Below are 18,370 nucleotides of genomic sequence, written 5' to 3'. Positions count from 1 at the left end.
TATGGCAAATCCCAGGAAGCTGGAGCAGGCCCCACTGATACAGTGCAGTGCTAGTCCTTTGTGGTTACATGAATCAGTAATAAAGATAGAAGGCAAAACATGTATGAATAGTTCTTTTATAAATCTCTGTTGCTTGACTAGTAAAATTCTTTTAAAAAGTGTTATGAAGATACTCAGTTTCTGCATTTGTTTATTATGCTCAGGTATAGCAAAGAGAACCTTGTGTATTTCATTCTCAATATATTTTTCTGTACGTAGGTAAACTATTAACATTATTTAAGATATTTTCAAATTGTTATTAAGGTTAAATAATATTTTCTAGAAGAAGGTAAAATGACTCATGTGAATATAAAAGAACACACATAAAATATTTTATTTAATGTGTTGAATAATGAGGGAACCAGTGGAGTATTATTGTAAGCAAATCAAAGAGAATCCAAAGAACTGCATGCATTTGGGCAATATGAAAAGTTAAAATACATTTACAAATAAATGCAAAACTGATCTATGCATAGAGCAGCGATTTCCAACCTTTTTCATCTCATGGCACACCTAAACTAATTATTACAATTCGGTGGCACACCAAAAATTATGAGAGAGGAGTCCAAGACTGGATGCAAGAAGAGCACATAAAGTTGTCTTCTCCTTCAGAGAAATACAAGCTTAAATACATCATGTTTACCAAATGAAATTTATTTCTCTGGGTGAGGCTAATGGTGTAGGGTGGGATGTAGGACTAGAAAGATTAAATTAAATTAAAATTAATGATTTTAATTCAGTCACACTGAATGGCTATTGTTATGTTGGCTGTTGTCATTTTTTAATTTGACAATCTAAGGGAAAAGAGATCAGTGCCATGAGTAAATAGTCCGGTATTGCATGTTTTAAAAATTCTTGCAGCACACCAGTATGCCGCTGCACACTGGATAAAAATCACTGGCATAGAGCAATAATCAATTGCATTCTACTGGATATAATTTATTTGCATTTTTTATGAACAAGAATTATTTGTATTATCCATTTACTATAATTTACAGATTAATAAATAATAATACTTGTGCTATGTACTTTAGATGGGAAAGATTCTATTATTTGAAATGTAATGTAAATTACCCCACATTTATATATTTAGTAATGTTTTTGGTCAATGAAATACATATATACAATGTCAAGGAACTGTATTTGATGCTGGAGATACAACGATGATAAAAAATAACCCTCATAGATTTACAGTTCAGTATTGAAGACACACATTAATCAAATAAGCACAAAAATAAATGTACAATTGTAGCTGTGATCAGAGCCACAAAGGTCTCTGAGAGAAGTCTGCAGGACCTGACAGGGTAAAATTTGTAGAACAGCAATCTCAATGTAAGTTAATTTTACTTTAAGTATTACCTGTATTTCCTGATTTTTGTATTGATCAAAGGTGGTACTTTAAATTAAAAACTCATTTTTAAAAAATTTTATCTTACTGAGTCAATTATTTATACAAAACATAGTAATTCTGCAACACACAAATAAGTCTAACATTTACATACTTCAATATTATTGTAAAAATACTGCATGACATAAACTTCTGTGTTAACTTAGTAATTAGGATCACAGAAGAGAATTATAGATGGTTACGGTTAGTGAAGTCAAAATTAAATCAGTGAATCTTTTGCCAAATGCTTCTTCTGGAATCCTCCCTCCCCACACTCTTCTCCTTCATAGTTCAGTGGCCAGTGTCCTTGTTCAAAACAACTACATGCAACATATTTGGCCAATAGAAAGAGGTCACTTTTCATTCCATGACATCCTGTATTCTGGAGTCCCTGTTGGGTTACCCAGTGCTCAGTTTCGCTGAGCACTTTTGTTGCCCATTTTCTTCATTCACTTAACTATATCGGCAAAATTCTAATTAGATTATTTTTATGAAGCTTAATCTGATAAAATAGAATAAGATGCAGAGGCATCTCTTTTGCAATAGGTTGTACATATCTACAGCACAAAAGCTAAATTTACACATATGAATGTGACCCTAGCAAAATAATAAAAATATACATTCGGTGTTGTTGTTTTTCCCCCATAGTAGTGGTGATAGTTGTGAGCTAATGTATGGATGAGTATGATCTTATATGTGAAGCCATTAAAAATGATCCAGCATCTTTAATCCTTTACCTTGAGTCTTAGATTAGGTTTCCTAGAAGCAGACCATCAAATGAGGATTCATGTGCAAGTGAAATAAGAAAATACTCCTGGGGAAAAACCAATAAGGGGATGCGGAAAGCAGGGCAGAAAAGAAAATACAGCCAAGCAAGGATGCATCTCAAGCCAACTCCTATTGAGGGTAGCTTCAACCTTTGCCTGCATGGGAACTCTGGAAGGTAAGTTGTGGCTCAGAATTATCTTGACCAGAGGGTAAGAGAGTTAGCTGGCACTTTCCAGTGTTGGCAAAGTGAGCTCCAGTGTCCTCAGAGCATCTTTTGAAAAATAGCTCAGTGTTTGCTGTTGAAAGCAGAAACACACAAAGGTAAAAAGGGATCTGAGGATATTGGGGATAAACACTGATAGTGTTTGCAACATACCATTTGGTCCCCCAAAATTCATTTTCTTCTTCCTGGTCACATGGTTAGACTATTATTGCAGCCTCTCTTGCCAGGCGTGGCCCTGTAACTGCCTTCTCTTCAATTTCATGGCACGGAGTGTAAGAGATGTGTGCCTCTTCAGGGCCTGGGATAACTTCATCCATACTGTCTTTTTCCTCCCTGCTGGCTGGGACTCAGGGTGACCCACTTTATACTATAGAAGTAATGGCAATAATCTAAGATTTGATGATGAGCCCTAGTCGGTTTGGCTCAGTGATAGAGTGTGGGCCTGCAGACTGAAGGGTCCCGGTTTGATTCTGGTCAAGGGCACATACCTGAGGTGCAGGCTCCATCCCTGGCCCTGGTCAGGGTGCATGTGGGAGGCAACCAACCGATGTGTCTCTCTCAGATTGATGTCTCTCTCTCTGTGTCTTTCTTTCTCCCTTCTACTCTTTCTAAAAGTCAATGGAAAAATATCCCCTGGTGAGGATTAACAACAACATCAAAAATTTAAGATTTGATGATGAAACATGATAGAAGGATTGGAGTCCCTGAAAGACTTCATGGAGCTGAACTCCTTGATGATCCAGAGCAATCACACTGGACTGTTAGGTAAACAAACAAACCTCTTCTTCAAACCACTGAATAATATTGTTGGTTCTCTAGCACAGCAACCTAGCCTTTTGCCAATTAATATAAGATGCCTATTTTATCATAACATTATATTACAGATCCATTTTTGTTTATTCCTGATTTCTTCTATTAGAATATATATTATAGGAGAGCAGGAAATGTGCCTACCTTTTTCTTGTTGGCACAAAATATCCAGTGAGTACTTATTTAGTGAATAAATGAAAGTGCGGCTACCTTGCCCTACAACAATTAAAATTTTTAAAATTACAATGAAAGAACTTGCTGTAATATTGTTAGGAGTGACATAGAACAAATGGAAAGAGTTTAATGAAAAGAAATACAAATGATTAATAAGATAAATATTGATATATTAAAAATGGACAGAAGATAAATGATATAATCTCGAAAATAAAAGGGTTGAAGGGCACCTTGGTAACTGTCTTTGTGTCTCAGAAAGGTGATTATAAAGAGGTTGCTGACCAACTGTTTTCCATGTCTGCAGAGGAAAAACTAGCAGGAAAGAGCTTAAACTGACCTGACAGTAATAGTGATTAAACATTAGAAAAGGCTCCAGAGTAATACTGTAGAATCTCTGTCCCTAGTGAATTTTAAGGACAAACCATCTGTCTTAGACATTTCAGGCAGAGACTTGCAGGAAGAGAGAGGTCTGGATTAAATGATTCCTTGAGCTGGCTCCCTTTCAATTTCAGGAGTCTGTGCTCCTCTACAGGGTAACAGGGAACCTGGCAGCGACATCTTTCACTCCAGTGACCAGCAGGACTGATTAATTGGCATCTCTTATCTGTAACTTGAGTTATTTCTCTGGGTGAGGCTGATGGTGTAGGGTGGGATGTAGGAATAGAAAGATTAATTTCTCAAATTAATGATATTAAGAAGCATATTTTGTACTTAGAACTCTAAGATACTAAGTAATTTCCGTATGGTCAATACAAACTAACTGGAAAAGTCTTGAGATTTTTTTATACATTTCAAGTGCTAGGTTTTATTTAGTAAAATTTAACTTTGATAGTAATAATGGAAATATAATGATTTAATGTCAACAGTGAAATGATAGAACATAGAGAAATAATACCTTTGATATTCATTTATAATATTTATTTACATTAGTGTTATAAATCTAGCGACAATGTAAAAATGCTATTTATGGATACTGCATTAAAATTTATACTATGGTTAAATTACTCATCAATGGTCATATAGAACAGCAATATTGTGCTTATTTGATTAAAGACAAACTTTCACTTTTTAGAAGTGAAATTTAGAAGAGAGATTTTCTAAGTCTTAGAAATTTGGTTTTTTATTACTAAATAATATCACAGCTTTAGTTCTGAAGAAAAACTTTTTATTGGTATATGTATTTTGCATTTTGGCATGGAATTGTGAAACAATTACAATTGGGGATTTATATAGTGAGGGGATTTCTAACTATACTAATAGATAATACTAGTGAAACTTTATTCATTTGTTACAAGTCCAAAGATGGAATTCTTCCAGAAAAGGTGGAAACCCCTGCTTTTATATTCTAAGAGTCTATCTATCTATCTATCTATCTATCTATCTATCTATCTATCTATTTATCATCTATCCATCTATGAAAGTATTGACCACTCTTTATGTAATGAATCTGGAAAGTAAATGTTGCTCTTGAACAAAGTCACGTTCAATCTCCCTCATAATTGGAAAAATACAAACTATAATGAGATATTATTTTTAAAAGCTTATTACACTGTCAAAAACAAAAACCTTTTAAACGTGATCATTCTCTGTGTTGTCCAGGATTAGAAAAGGCATACATTACTGATGGGACTGGGATTTAGTACAGCTTCTATAGAGGGAAGTTTGACAATATCTATTGAAATTACAATTGCATAAATTCTTTAACCCAGCATTTCCACTTCTAGAAATCCTTTCTTATGAGTAAATATTGACACATAAAGAAATGGCACATGTATAAGGTTATAAATTGCTGCCTTGTTTGTAATTTTTAAAAATATATTTTATTGATTTTTTACAGAGAAGAAGGGAAAGGGATAGAGAGTTAGAAACATCAATGAGAGAGAAACATCAATCAGCTGACTCCTGCACACCCCCTACTGGGGATGTACCCACAACCAAGGTACATGCCCTTGACTGGAATCGAACCTGGGACCCTTCAGTCCGCAGGCTGACGCTCTATCCCCTGAGCCAAACCCATCAGGGCCTTGTTTGTAATTGTAAAAGATCAGACACAACTTGAATATTCATCAGTAGAAGACTAGAGGAAGAATGCTACATTCTTTCAATTGAATGTAATGCAGCCACTAAAAAGATTGAGAATTAATTCTTAAGGTATATGCAGAATAGTGTATAGAGTGAACTACTCTTTGTGCAAAATAAAAATTAACAAAAATTTAAAGAGAGAGAGTTACATATTTACACAATGTATCTGAAAAGCTACCCAAGAACTGGCAACAGTGGCTGCCTATAGGCAGGGGAACCATGAGTCCTGAGGACAGGGTAGGAGAGGGACTTAATTTTCACTGTATGCCCTTTTTTACATTTTGTGTCATATGTACGTATTACCCATTCAAAAAATAAACAAAATAATTAAAAATAGAAATATTAGGAATAAGTATAAGCACTCATTTATTTTTAGTTTGAGGAATATTATAATATTTACATTTAATATAAAATTATAGGCAATTCCAAAGTTTTTAAGACTCTGCCACACTTTCTGAGTGGGTTATTAATATTTACAATATGAAAACACACCTCAAAGCAATTTAAAAACAACATCCTATGTAAAAGTCACAGGTTTTCATTATTTTCTCCTTCATCCTTAAAGTATGAGGTCTTTGAAGCTATACTCTTTCACCTAGAAGGATAGAGTGGAAAAAACAACACACTACTTCTTTTTAAAATGATCATTTTTAGTTATTAAGATAATATGTGTCATGCATATTTCAAATTTGGTATTTTTTAAAAATTGACCTTAAACAAGTACCAATTTGAACTTAAACAAGTACTCCCACCAACGGTGTGTAAGACTACACATTCAGAGCACATCTCAAGTAGAATATCTCCATTATCTCAGAGAAATGGCCATAAATATGTTTATCTAAATAACGTAGATGGAAAATAAGAACAACTTACTGATATATAGGTAAAGTTACTACAGGAAGCATAAGATCTCTGAAGTTCTCTGAAATGAGCCATTTTTCAAAAGGTTGAGAGTGAAATTTAAATAACTTCAATGGAAGAAAACATGGAGTAGATCATTCTAGAGTGAAGTTATCTCTAATAGAAATTATTAAAAGATTCCCAAAATAGCAAGCACTTTTTAATAGCACAAATAATGTTTGTAAGATAAAACCAAGATAATTTGCTCATATTCATCTGTTGTGGAGGGTTAAGTTTTAATGCTAGAAAAATTACTTTTGGAGGTATTGAAAGATGGCATCTGTCAAAACAATGGAATATAAAGAGAATAATTCAAATTTGCTATTAATAAATATAAAGAGAAATAATATTCCCAATTTTTTCATTAAGTTTTGAGCACCTCTACTAAGGTGAGCCATCTTAGATCCTAGAGCAAAAGAAAAAAATTAGTAAAACTGATCCTGTCATTATATAAAATTTTGATATTTTGTTCATTATAGATTTTGGATAATATTGAATTAAATACTATTTATATTGATTATTGAGTTTTTTGATAACCCCTCCTATATTTTAGACTTGAGGCAAATACCTCGCTCATTTCATCCTAGTTCCAATTCTGTTGATCACCCACATAGTAAAATGTTAAAAGAAGAGAAATAAATAAAGTCTCTCAAGGACCATTTTCTCAATGTTCTTAATAGTCTATGGAGAGATATTAAAATTAGAAAAAATAGAATTGATGAAATGCTAAATTCTAAAAAATTCTTACAAGTTAGCAAAGTATATGTATATATATGTGTGTGTGTATATATATATATCCATATATTATGAAGAAATCAAGATTCAAAGAAGTTAGTAATTTGCTTGTGACACACAAATGGCATATGACTCAGACATAATTAAAACCTAGATCTGTTTTTTATTAAAGCCCAAATTCTTTCCAATACACTAAGTTCTTTCTCAGGGAACTATTGACATTTGAATCAAGCCCCGAAAGAAGAGTAGGGATTGCCAGGAGCAGAAAAAGGGATATGGCATTCCAGGCAGTGTGGGGAATTGTGGATAAAGCCTGGAAGTAATGTCCAGAGACAGATTTACCATGAAGCGAAGGAGGTCTGTGTGTCACGAATCCTGGGAAGAACCTGTTGCAAAGCTTCTTCACAGGGATTCTAACATGTTCACAAGGTCATATATTTTTGCAAAATTTGCCCTAGTAAAATAATTTAATTCCAATCAGAGAAGATTGCTATGTCTTTCCCTTTTGGCTTTCCCTCCATCATACTTGGGTTAGGTGGCTTTGCAATTGCTCAGGCATTTTTAGGATCCAGCTTAGGAGCAGTTGATTTGGAGAAAGGCTATTTGGGGTTTCGTGGGATATATTTACATGGTTTACAGCCACTCCTGTGGTGATAGCTAGCCCTCTCTGGGTAAGATAACTTCTAGGCATATTCCAATTGTCCATTCTGCCAATCCACTTTATACGATGGTATAAAGGTGCAAGGCCAGAGACTATCACAAAACGAGTGGTACCTGGATAGTGAAAATTGTTTATTAGTGGAGCAGAAACAAGATTTGCAATGTATGGAGCTGGAAGCTAGTCTGTGGGAAATTCATTCAATCAGATGAGTAAAATGTAAATGAAGGATTGAGTTCCCATTAATATCTAGTGAAATTAAAAGTTATTTCCTATCAGGAATGTACTTGATAATGAAGTGTATGCAATTATATATGATTCACATGTTTGTTTTTTTGGTGGGAATTGTGCAAAATAGCGTTTATCAGAATTCTGGTGTTTGTAGGGCATGTACCTGTAGCAACTCTGAAACAATGGACATTCTGTGAATTTTTCTCATCCCAATGTATTAAAAAGTATCTTAGGCTAACTGATTCATCTTATCCTGACAAAATTTGGTGGTTCAGGGGACTTGGCATGCAAAGTTGTTACCAACTCAGTGCAGACAAGTATTCCAGTGACAAAACTCCTGTATATATTCATCAATAAACCAATATATGTAATAAGAGTAGTTTAGTTACACAATTTTCCAGCTCATAATATAAATTCAAATTTTAAAAAATGCATTTGAATTGCTCCTTTGCATGCTTTAGTTTCAGAATTTTTTAAAAAATCAGGCTTATTGATCATTCTAACATTCAAATACAGTGGAAAGAAAGTATCCTTTGGAAGCCAAAAATTTAAACTAAAGACTCACAAAAGCTTCAAAAACTACCTTATATTAAAGTATGAACTGAAAGTGTCAAAATCATGGAGAAAAGAAAGCATTCATGAGGGCCAAGAAAAATATAGGTGGTTAAAGTGACAACAGGAAAGATAAAGATTATCTAGGATACTCCTAAAGAGGAAATGAAAAAGCAGAAGAAATGGAAAATAGCAAAGCAAAATACAATTTGTATAGTCAACAAAGGTTGGCAGCAGCTTCATGTTGATGACTTCCTTGACTTTAATAAGGACTATGGTTTCATTAAGGTCTGTTACAAAAAGTAATAATGTCATTTAATACTTTAAATTAAAGACTTTTTTCCTGCAAACTTGTGATTCCAATAATATTTATATAGAATCAACAGAATATGAAATGGGCAAAAGAGATATTTCTCAAAAAGATTTAAAAATATTTTAAATAGTCATACTCTTAGATTCTAGCTAGTCTATTCCAAGACAATAAAAAAGGAGGTCATAAATATTGTTTTGTTTGTAAATTATTTCCAACAAGACAGACATTACTTCTACTGGATAGTTTTTCACACTTAATGAATATATTGAAAAAGCTGCGACTATTCTTTGAGCACAAGAAAACTACCTTTTTTAAGATTACACACAAATAAAAAACAGCTAAGAAAGAACATCCCACATTATTTTGAAGTGCTCAATAGAGTAGTTGAGGTTATTGCATTTTTAAGAGAATCTTCAGAGGTCATGATGAAAATGGCAATCCTGATTCAAAAACCAAATTTAATGGTATATTCCTAGAAATGATTGTTAAATTTAACTAATTTTTGCATGAGAACTTGGAAAAATACACAAAATGAAAAAGAAAAAAAAAAGGAACAGTTAATGAACCGGAAAACCAGAAGACTTACAAATAACAAAAGGGTTAACAAATAAATAAACCAGACACCAAATATTGCTTCATTATTGTAGATTCTATGCCGGATGTATCCAACACTGATTAGATGGCCATTATTGTGCTCTACTGCTGTGACTGAAAACTGTATAGTTTTAAACTTTTTCACTGACTGAACCCAGCCTGTGGCTTTATTCAACAATGTGGAATAACTTTTGGACAATAGTAACCTGTGGTTGAAAACATTCATGGAGTGTTGTCCAACAACATGGCTGCTATGAAAGGTGAGGAAAAGGGCTCCTAGCACTCTTTAAAGATATTAATAAGTGTGCAGGATGTACACCATGTGCAGCTCATTTCTTTAATCTGGTAAGAGAAAAAGCTGCCTCCACAGTTGTTAACCACGTTGGCATTTTACGACAGTTATTTTCCTTTCAGGTTCCTCTCATAAATGGAGTATTTTACATACATATATTAACTTGGATTTAAAAAAAGTCTAAGTGTAATATAACGCGTTGTCTATTATAAGTTGTTGAAGTCTTGCAACATGGGTCAAGGACAGTTTATGGACTCCAAAAAACATTTTTCAAAGATTTAGAAGAAAAACCGCAACACAAAAAAGCAAAAAGCTTATTCAGAGAGATGATAAAAATCAAATACAATGTTTTAACTGCAATTCAGAAAGATACTTTGAAACATTTCTATAGGATACTTAAGAAACTGCAATCACATTGTTTGAATTATATGAAGGGGATAATCGTTTGTCATGTTTAAATTTATTTGTAAAGAACTGAGAAAAAATTCAGATAAAAATTAATGGAATATGACACAAAAGTGAAAAAGATATGTACTTAAATCAATAGAAAGTATTTTGATATCAAGAAGAATTTTAACTAGAATGATTTCAAATCATCACCAAAAGAAGGAATTTACTAGAAGAGATACATTTCAAATAGAAGTAATGAATAGGCTCTTGGATTGTTTGCTAATCAACTTAATGAGAGGAGGGAGCCATATAAATAAACACATTGAAAAAGGATTCAAAGTACTGGTTGATTTGACATAAAATAATCCGTTTGAAAAAAGTAATATAAAACACATAATATGCCATTTCAACAAGGACATCACGGATGGGTAATAACTTTCATTGTTTAAATAAGATTTCAGATTAATTATTGCATAAGGAAATTTGAAAAGCCCTGACATCTACAGTGATAGTACAAATGTGAAAAAAATCTAACAACCTGATAGTATTCTTCCCACATTTGATAGCCATTCTAAAAACTTACATAATATTAATACAAAGCTGAAATATTTTCCTAAACTGTAAATAATGCATTTTTAATCAACCAAAAGACTAAATTATCTTTCTATTCTTTATAGAAAATGACATTACAAAATCATTGTCATACAAAGAGGCAATTAGAAAGTATGCAGGTTGAACTTCTGATGTGGCCTAGATGGAATAAGCCCACTGAAGCCTATCTCTCTGCTAATTACAACTGAAAACTCAAGACAAAATACAAAAAGCAACTATCAGAGGACTTGGATAAGTTAAGAAAAGCAGGCAGACTGGGGAAAGGAATAAACCTAGAGAGTTTTCTGCTTATGTTCTTAAGCTGAGGGTGGGCCCGTGGCAGAGATGGGACATCCATACTGCAGAAAGCTAAAACTCAGATAATTCCTATTTATGGCTTACAGAGGCCTGGCCTGAACCATTGGTAATCATCCTCCTCTCTCTCCTTCCTGGAGTTTGGGGGATGGAGCTGAAAAGTTCTAAGCTTCTAATCAAGGTTGGTCTTTCTATTGCAGTGGTCGGCAAACTCATTAGTCAACAGAGCCAAATATCAACAGTACAACGATTGAAATTTCTTTTGAGAGCCAAATTTTTTAAACTTAAACTTCTTCTAACGCCACTTCTTCAAAATAGACTCGCCCAGGCCGTGGTATTTTGTGGAAGAGCCACACTCAAGGGGCCAAAGAGCCAAATGTGGCTCGCAAGCTGCAGTTTGCCAACCACGGTTCTAGTGATTAAGTCCTATCCTGAAACTATCTAGGAGACCCTCAGGCAACAGTCATCTCTTAGCATTCCAAAGGCACTTTTATATAGGAGATTGTAAGGGTTTTAGGAGTTCTGTGCCAGGACCTGGGGATAAAGACCAAATATGTATTTTTATTTTATCACAGTGGGAGACACAGAGTTAACATAGCAAAGGCTTTGAGATTGGAACTACAAATCTCAAAACTCAGACTAACCTATAAATGGAACATAAGACAAATACAAAACAGCCTAGCTAATCATTCAACCAACCAATCAAAACAAAACAAAAAACCCTGAAGTAACATTGAAACCATCACCTTTAGAAAGAGAGATGAAATTTGTGTTTTGAGCCTACATAGACGAATTGCATGCTACCTAGAATTAGCTAAACTGTAAAGTTTGAGGGTACAGTTCTCTAGACTGCCAAGTCCACTTAAGGTTTCTGACACCAACTGCAAGTTCAGAAGGGTTCTCAAAACCACATTCAGGTTTGGTTATTCACTAGAAGGATGTGCAGAACTCAGTGAGAGCTATGGTTACAGTTTTGTACAGGATTTAAGATTTGAAAATCAATATCAATCATCATATCTATTCAGTAAAGAAGAAAAATCATGTGATGATTTCAATAGACACAAAAAAAGCATTTCACTATTTTTTTTTATTTGTTAATCCTCACCTGAGGATATTTTTTTCATTGATTATTTTTATTTTTATTGTTGAGCATATTACAGATGTCTCCCTTTTCTTTTCTCCTCCCCCTCTTTCTCCTCCCCCTCCCCGCCCCCCCCATCTCTCCCTCGCCCCATGTCCAGGTCTGTGGGTCTGTGTTCATGGACATGTCCATTGATTTTTAGAGAGAGTGGAAGGGAGGGAAGGGGGGAGGAAAAGAGAAACAACATTAATTGGTTGCCTCCTGAACTCGCCCTGGCCTGCAACCCAGGTACATGCCCTTGATTGGGAATTGAACCTGAGACCCTTTGGTGCTTGGGCTGAAGCTCTACCACTGAGCCAGCCACACTGAGCTGAGCAACAACCTTTTTTTTAAAAAAAAAACCTGATAATTCTCTGAGTATCATCTACCTGGGGAATAAAGAGAAGTCTTTATAGCCACTGTGTCCACAAAAGGTAGTGCCTAGAGATGGTTTGGGCTCTGTATGCACTGCATAGGAAGTTGGTCTCTATCTTGTAGAGAAATATTGGGTCTGATTCAGTACTGCTTTAGCATTGGGACTTTTCTAGAACATATGTATATATAAAGAAAACTAGTGTTTTTGATTATATCTTCTAAAGTGAAGTTCCTATTACACTATAGCTAAAAATATCCTTAACTTTTTAAAGTTGTTCACAATTCAGATGCATACAGATTTGTATGGAATTTGTATACATATGATATAGATAGAATAATGTGGCTTGAACAAGAGATTTGATTTAATACCTACTGTTTGGAAAAGTAGATCTTAAGTTTATAAGAAATGAATTGCATAGTTAGAATTTCTAGTCATCTAATTTCAGAGGTTTGTCAAGCAAATCAATCCTACCTTCTTTCTCATGTATTGGGTTGTATCTCACAGCACCAAGCATTTTCATTTACCTTTCATCTTCCTCTGTTCTAATCTCTTATAACTTCGTCTTTCACTTCTCTCATCTCTTTTTCATTCTTTGAGCATTCACAGTCTCCTTCTATCTAAAGCCTTGGCATTTTCCAATTCTTTCTTTTTATAGGACTTTTTTTAGTACCCAGTCTTCCATTGGTGATCACTTTGTAAATCACCATGTCTTAATTTTTTTTTTCCTGTTAGCTATTGCCTACACATGTTTTACTAAACTCCTCAGGGCAGAAAATTTGTCTTCCATATTTTATGCTTTGTTTTTATACCATGTACTCTTATGACTTTTATTAACAATAAATCTTAGTATGACTTAGATAAAGCTACATCTTTCTTATTTTATGTGTAAGCTTTACAAGCATACAAGAGAAGATTCAAGTTTCACCAGCTACCTGATTAGTCATGGGTATCATTATTTTTTAGGTAGCATTAGATTGCCATCTTTTGGAATTACTGGGCACCAAGCCAATAATGTATTTTAACCTGCTTAATTTATATATATTCCAGAACAAGAAAAGTTTTTTTTTTTTTCGTTGTAAGAAGGAAATGTTCTTTTTTCACCAATAATTAGATTGACTTCACATGGAATTGTGCACATGACAGAATACCTTGTGATCTAATTTTAAATCATGCCTTTCAGGTACAAATGGTCTTTGGGATTATGCATTATTTATGACAATAGGAATCTTCAATGTTAGACTGGACAAATGTCAGTATCAAAATACATTGATAGCCCTAGCTGGCTTGGCTCAGTGGATAGAGAGTTGGCCTGCGGACTGAAGGTTCCTGGGTTCAATTCCAGTCAAGGGCTTATGTCCAGGTTTCGGGCTTGATCCCTAGTGGGGGCCATGCAGGAGGCAGCTGATCAATGATTCTCTCATCATTGATATTTCTCTCTCTCCCCCTTCCTCTCTGAAATAAAAGGAAAAAAAAGTATATATAATACATTGATATTTTTAAAGTTATTTCACAGAAGTCTAGACTTTATTTCCTACTTTTTTTTTTTTTATTGGAACCTACGAACCAAATTTAGCACACATTTGCTTCAGGAAAGTGTGATGGATGAGTTTATACTGAAGTGGGCAAGCAGAGAGGTTGAGGAGCCACACTGCTCATTCTGCTGCACTTTGAGCTCTTGACTTTGGTGCTGTCTTTTCCCTGATTTGTTCCTCTTCTCCCACATACTCTCTTGTCTTGTCTACTCAACCTACCTTCTGGAGGTAGCTGAGAATAGCTTTAAGTGCCACCTCACTTAGATATATGTGAATTTTCTTTAATCTTTTCCTGAGGATATGTTTTTATTGATTTTTAGAGAGAGAGGAGGAGAGAGAGAGAAACATCCATCAGTTGCTTCCTGTACACACCTGAACCAGGAGTCAAACCTGCAACATTTTGGTGTTTAGGATGATGCTCCCATCAACTGAGCCACTTGGCCAGGGCAATATACACTGAGTGGCCAGATTATTATGATCTCTGAACACATAATAATCTGGCCACTCAGTGTATATCCTATATAATAAAAGGTTAAGATGCAAATTGTCCCCTCGACTAGGAGTTTACCGGCAGGCAGGCCGGCCAACCGCCCATGTCCCCTCCCCCTGGCCAGGCTGGCTGGTCCCCACCCATGCACGAATTCATGCAACGGGCCTCTAATATATATATGTATATATATATATATATATATATATATATATATATATAATTATATACTGAGTGGCCAGATTATTATGCGTTCAGAGATCATAATAATCTGGCCACTCAGTGTATGTGCATTTTTAGTCTGAATTCTAAAAGATGAAACAATCTCAGCTATAGGATTTGAGTAGTGTGACCTTCCTGGTATCATTGTACTTAAAGGCTTATTTGATGAGCCACCAAACATATTTTTGCTTAACAAGAAAGATGTGTATGAAAGGTATTAGTTTTCTTTTCTGCCATAACACATTGCCACAACTTAAGTATCTTAAAACAGCACTCATTTATTATCTAACAGTTCTGTGGATCAGAAATCCAGGCAATTTGGCTCAGCTGGTTCTCTGCTCAAAGACCTTGTATGCATATGTGCATAACCCATGGGCATAGACAAAAGGGTGATTCCTTGATTTCACAAGGCTGAAATCAAGGAACCAGCAGGCTATCTATGTACTTTTCTGGAGACTCCAAGGGAGAATCTGTTTCTAGGATGTTTAGGTTGCTGGGAAAGTCCAACGTCCTGTGTGGTTCAGGGTTCGAGCTCTGGAAGAGGGGCTGCACGCAAATGAGATGAGACAAGAAATAATAATTTGGAAATATTGGGGGAACAGGCAGGAGCCCAACTCAAGAGGAGGGGCTCTGGTTGGGCTCAGGCCTTGCCATCCTTTTATTCAATTTGGAATATACCTATAGCCCTTAGGCAGGCAATTTCCAGTAACAGGCAGACTATCTTATCAGTAATGATTTACATAACTGTCTGTTGGGGAAGTTGCTTCAGCTACCATTGTCTGGACTAAACAGTGGGTGTACAGTCCTGACCTTTGCCAGAGCTCAAGGGTCACCAGCCTTCTGGGTTCCTTATCCACACCTCTCTGCTAGTGAAGACAATGGGCAGTTTCCCATATAGTTGTATGACTGAGTTTTCCAATTGCTTGCTAGTTATCAGATAGGAGGCATTCTCAGCTTTAGAGCCTGCCTACATTCCTTGGATTATGATCCTTTTCCTTCATTGTCAGTCAGCAACAATGGGTCAAATCAATATATATATTTCAGAGAGAAATGGAGAGAGAGATAGAAACATCAATGATGAATATCATCCGTTGACTATCTCCTGCATGCCCCCTATTGGGGTGTAGAGAGTGCCTGAGAAGGCAAATGGGAATTTCTTTAATTATTGTCAGCTGAATCCAGTGGCGTTGGCAGAGCCACGTCCTGGAAACACACTTTGTCAGAGAGAGGAGTGTTGTCAGCTTGACCTTAAGCCCAGGTACCAGGGGGTGGGTTTTGTTATTTAAATCCAGCCAAGCATCAGGAATGAATATGACTCAGGCCCACCCAAGAATGCACATAATCTCCTTTGTCTTGACTTTTAGTAAAACTTCCTGGTTTTTGCTGTATAAAATAAACACGCTGTATTGGCTCTGGGTCCCTGTCTCTCCATCAGAGGACAGTGGTCCCACCGGGCCCCAGCTTTTTCCTTCCATCTCTGTGTCTGTCTCTTTCTTTCATTTTCTCAATCCCCAGCAGCCCCTTCTCAGGAACTGGACCGCTCTCTAGCCGCGGTGGATGCGGAAAAGAGAGAAATATTCACACTGGGGATTGAGTCCACAACCCAGGCATGTGCCCTGACCAGGAATCAAACAGAATAGCAAGGTCAGAAACAAATCCACACAATATGACTACTTGGTTTATTACCAAGATAGCACTGCAGGAGAAAGGTCTGCTTGTCATGTGTATGCTTGTCAATAAATGGTGCTGGTTTAAATTTCCACATTGGAGGGAGGTGGAGGGGTGTGAGGACTACAGATGTCTCACTTTCTTCATACATAAAAAAGTTAACTTCAGGTCTCCTTAGAACTAAGTTTGAAAAGCAAAACAATAAAATTTTAGAAGACATATGCCCTTAGGGTAGGAAAATATCTCTTAAACAAGATACAGACATCACTAATCATAAAGGAAAGAGTGGTAAATGTGACTCAGTTAAAAATTTCTTTTCTTGGAGGGAAGGTGGGTGGCAGATAACCAACCAAAGACCTTGTATGCATATATGTATCACCCATGGACACAGACAATAGGGTGATGAAGGCCTGGGGTGGGGGCAAGAGTAGGCTGGAGGGGGTTAATGGGGGAAAATAGGGGACATAGGTAATATTTTCAACAATAAAGGTTTAAAAAATATTTCTTTTCATCAAAGGACATTATTAAGAGAGTGAAAAGGCAAGGCACAGAGTGGGAAATAATATCTGTAGGACACTATATAATCAATTAATACAAATAGATAAAAGACAAACAACCCAATATAAAAATGGGAAAACACCTGAACAATGAGCCCATGATCATATGAAAAGATTCTATTCTTTAAAATAAAAAATTTTTTTAATTGATTTCAGAGAAGAAGGGAGAGGGAGTTAGAAATAGCAAAGATGAGAATCATTGATCAGCTGCCTCCTGTAGACCCCCCACTGGGGATCAAGCCCACAATCCAGGCATGTGCCCTTGACTAGAACTGAACCTGGGACCCTTCAGTCCACAGGCTGACGCTCTATCCACTGAGCCAAACCAGCTAGGGCAAAAGATTCTATTCTTCATTAATAATCAGAGAAATCCAAAATAGTGTCACAATAAGTTAGCAGTACACATCCTTTAGACCAACAAAAATTAAAAATCCAGACAATTCAAGTGTTGGTGAGAATGTGGAGCAACAGAAACTTTTATATGTTAATAGAGGCCTGGTGCATGAAATTCATGCACTGGAGGGGGGCAGTCCCTCAGCCAGGCCTGCACCCTCTCGCAGTCTGGGAGCTCCCTGATTGATTGCCCTGCAGAGGGAGGCCCCACCTACCCATTGCAGCAGCACCGGCCGGGGACTTGGGCCTCCCTCAGCAGGGTGATTGATCGTGGAGCCCCCACCCCCCCTTAATCGATCACCCCACAGAGGGAGGCCCCACCCACCCGCTGCAGTGCCCCTGGTTGGGTAGCCTGGGCCTCCCTCTTTGGAGCGATTGCAGAGCCTCCCGATTGATCACTCTGCAGAGGGTGGCCTGGGCCTCCTTCTTTGGGGCAATCGTGGGGTGATGGCGGGACCTCCTGACCAACCGCATTGCACCCGCCTTGGCTGGCCTGGCGCCAGTGTGTCATAGCGTGGTTGTACAGATGGTCATTCTGCTGTTCAGCCATTCAGTTGACTTGCATATTATGATTTTATTATTACAGATTGTTGGTTATATAAATTGGTACAATCATTTTGAAAAATTCTTGCATAGTCTTGTAGAGCTGAAGATAAACATGCCCTATGAACCAATAATTCCATTCCAAGCTAAAAATTCTATAGAAATCTGTTTAGGTGCTCCAGGACAGACACACACACACATACACACACACACACAACACACACACACTCACTCACAACAGCATTGTTTATATAGCCTACAGGTTGATATAGCCTATATGTCCATCAATAATAGAGTAGATAAGTAAATTATGGTATATCCATGCAATATAGTAATCTAAGCAATGAAGACGAATAAACCACAGCCACATCCCATGGCTGAATCTTAAAGACATAACATTGATTAAATAATTTTAATA

Source organism: Eptesicus fuscus, chromosome 11, assembly GCF_027574615.1.
Source record: "Eptesicus fuscus isolate TK198812 chromosome 11, DD_ASM_mEF_20220401, whole genome shotgun sequence".
In the NCBI taxonomy this organism is placed as follows: domain Eukaryota; kingdom Metazoa; phylum Chordata; class Mammalia; order Chiroptera; family Vespertilionidae; genus Eptesicus; species Eptesicus fuscus.
Note: the sequence above shows the minus strand (reverse complement) of the source record.